This window comes from Punica granatum, chromosome 7 (assembly GCF_007655135.1).
Source record: "Punica granatum isolate Tunisia-2019 chromosome 7, ASM765513v2, whole genome shotgun sequence".
Lineage (NCBI taxonomy): Eukaryota > Viridiplantae > Streptophyta > Magnoliopsida > Myrtales > Lythraceae > Punica > Punica granatum.
Genome location: NC_045133.1, coordinates 5,416,744 through 5,420,091, shown reverse-complemented (window position 1 = coordinate 5,420,091; position 3,348 = coordinate 5,416,744). Strand labels below are relative to the sequence as shown.

The 3,348-nt window shown below is 43.8% G+C and overlaps 1 long non-coding RNA gene across 1 annotated transcript; it reads right to left on the bottom strand.

Moving 5' to 3' along the window:
- Positions 1-221: 221 nt before the first annotated feature.
- Positions 222-1,563, bottom strand: LOC116213357. The gene is made up of 2 exons (XR_004158071.1): positions 1,344-1,563; positions 222-1,257 (listed from the first exon to the last, which is right to left on the bottom strand). It is a non-coding gene; the product is annotated as an uncharacterized LOC116213357 (long non-coding RNA).
- Positions 1,564-3,348: the final 1,785 nt, after the last annotated feature.

Genomic DNA, 3,348 nt, shown 5'->3' with positions numbered 1-3,348 from the left:
GAGGATTAGGATTAGGGGTGATCGGTACCGGGTACCCTTTTTTTTCACGATACCCGGACCCTACCCTGTAAGGGACCGATTCCAAGGTTTTGAAATCGGACCCTACCATGTTGAATCCTGGAACCGGAACCTACCCGGAACCTGTATCATACCACAGGTTCCGGGTACCCTGTTGGAACCTGTAAATTTTTTTTGTCTAACTCAATCAAACAGCAAAGATCTTGATCAAGAGAGATCCCTAAATATCCATTTGAAAAAAGAGATTAATAGAGTTGATAGGGCGGAGCCTGCTGAAGGAAGGGCACTAACTGCGCCCCTGCAATCTTTCTCAAGCAACAAGACTAGAGTACAGGAAGAATTTTTCTGCATCTTCGCAAGCAAGCTTCCACGAGAGAGGGTTGCTTAACACTCTCAAGACTGTTAAATTTCATTTCCTTTCATCTTTGGGGATGATACATCGTTAGGATAGGATCAAGATCATTTATGTGCTCTCTTGCTTGAGCCAGTCTCTTTGCTTCTAGGTTCTTTGCATATCACGATTCATTTTTCTGCTGCAAGCTTTTGTTTTTCTATTTTTCAACTCATGCTGATGGTTTTGAGTTGGCTAATCTCCGTCTTTCAGTGCAACCAACTAACGATGGGAGCTTCTCTGGTCAAAGTTTACATGGTGAAATGGATCCCGTATCTCTCTTATCTGACCACCATAGCTCAGAGTTGCAGACAAGCAGGAAAATTTTCGGAGTAGAAATCTCCCATAGAAACCACAATGAGCCCCAGCTTTCCCTTCAGCGGCAAGCAATATTTGGTCAAACTTGGGCTTTGTGAATTCAATGCGAAGCCCTCAAATTAATGAGGACGGACAGCTAATTAGGGGTATTCGAGAAGTGGGGAGTTCATACCAGATGAGCACAGATTCACTCCTAATCAACTTTCATCAGTTTGTTGGTATGAATAAAATGAAAATAAGCAAACCTCATAGTCTTGTCCAGGATTCTTCATCTGGTACCACTGACTCCGAGAATAGAAGAGTCGATGGCTGCTCAGGCAACGGGAAGATTCTTGGATCTTATGTGGACAAATTTCATTCAGCTAGCGGAGTTGGATCAGTAAACATCAATCTGATGGATGATTCCATATCTCCAGAATCTGCTGCATCTGATACTAAACATGGGGTGGAGATTGAGCAATTTGTGGAGAAGAACATGGATGCTTGTGGTTTGAGTTCAAGAGAATTTCTCGACTTAAATGTCTGTCCAACTGATGCAGCAGATTGCACGCAGAGGATAGATTAGCACAGAGGAGGCGCCGCCGAGAAAGAGAGTGCGCTAAGGATGGATTCGTACCAGAGGCCAGAGGAAGCAACCGCCGACTGCTAGGGTTTTGGAGAAGAGGAAGAGAAAAGGAAACCTCGAGCGGTGTGCTAGAGAGCTCGAAGGAGAGTCGGAGATTGAAGCGACTGGGCAGCCTTGGAGAGTCGGAGATGGAGGGGAATGGACAGAGCACATTAGGGATTTCCAAGCTCAGCTCACACAGCCACAGGGTTGAACTTTACTCTCTCTCTTTTTTTTAATAATATCATTCGGTTCTGGGTATCGGTTCCGGTTCCGGTTCCGGTTCCGATTTCGGGTACCCTGTAAGTAGGAACCGGAACCAAAAATCACCGATTCTCAATTTTTCTATCCATATCCTACTCTATTTCTAATTGGAACTACCCATAACCTACCCGTCAGGGTAAGGTCTAACCGGTTCCGGTTCTACCCGGTACCCATGCACATCCCTAATTTAAGATAGATTGGGCTCATCCCTGCGGGCCATTTTAGGCCTTTCGAAGCTTGAACTGCGCTGATTATAGTTCACCAATTCGGGCTTGGGCTTGAACTTGTCCAACAATTTCGCTAAAGCTTATTTCGTATTTGCTTCTAGTAACCACGGCCGATTGCTTTCGTGTATCAGTAATTATTCGGAAGGGAATGCAGTTCACATAAGAAGTCCACGAACGGGAAGATATGATCTTTATCGCAAGCAAGACTGTTTGAGCGTCGTCATGCGCCATGCATTTGCCCCGTCATGTGCAATTGTACACATTCTCGCCCAAGCATTTCTTGTATACTCTAATGCACAATCTTCTCCAACTCAGACAAGGTTTTGCTCATAAATACCAATTTTTGGAAGATTATAAAAATTTATCAACACTAGCTATAATTAAATTTGACTGCTCTACCAATATATATATTTTTCCTTTTCTATGTTATATGTTATAATTTCTTATAGATGATTAATGGACCCACGAGGATCCTTCACCTTTCAACACCATGTGAGCGCCGTGACTCCCTGCACCTGACTCCGTCAGTTGTGGCGGTGACCGCCGCTGGGCCCCACACCTCCCCACATAAACATCAAACGATCAACGGCTGTCATTGCACCGATCGCATCCATCCCCCTCAAATCTCGGCCGTCAAACTTCGAGTGATCATTAGTCATACAAAAAGCGCACGTCCGGACCGTCCTACCGGTCAAAGTTGATGTCAACGCGCTCGATTGAACGTGCCACATTGATCCGTCCATCCCTACGTGGTTCTAATCCCACGCGCGGTTCGACTCACTCGCATGGTGATTGGCGGGCTTTACCCACGCCCCCACCTGGGTGGATGCCACGCCGGAGTGACACGCGTGAGGTATTACTCCATTTTTTCCTACAGTGTGAAAAGCGCCGTCTGATTAATCTAATCAGAAGGTTGCTTTTTTGCTTTAGAAATGCTGTCAAATGATAGGCAGCCAACTCAGCTCCCCGGGACTTTACAATGAGGACGTCAAACGGGGTTTATTTTCACTTTGGTCCCTGTACTTTGGATGGAGTCTCAAATTGCGCACGTACAGTCTCAATTTGCGGCAAAACATCAATCAATACCGTTAGTTTCTTGAATCAAAATTAGTTATATGCACTAAGGTGATGTGCCTTTTGAACATAATAGTGGATCGGGAAAATCATATTGGGAAATACTTCTTACTGGACAATCTGCATTGCTTATTTGATCGGATTTATCGGTCACGTGAACTTATAGAGTGTTCATGTGAGCTGTAGTGATTAATCAAATAAGTCTTGAAATTTCTTATTATAATTATCTTGATTATACGAAAAATTTCAAAGATCGAATTTCTTCACTTTTGCTAGAACGCATATAAAAACATTACAACCAAGGCAATCCCTATCTTGTCATCACCAAATATGGGATTAGGATTTCAAAAATCCTATCCCACTTCTCATTGCAACTGCCAAACACAGTCTAAGAAAGTACAGGAAAGATAGATCATGAAAATTAGGAGAAGGTCTTGTGTGTAATGGTGATA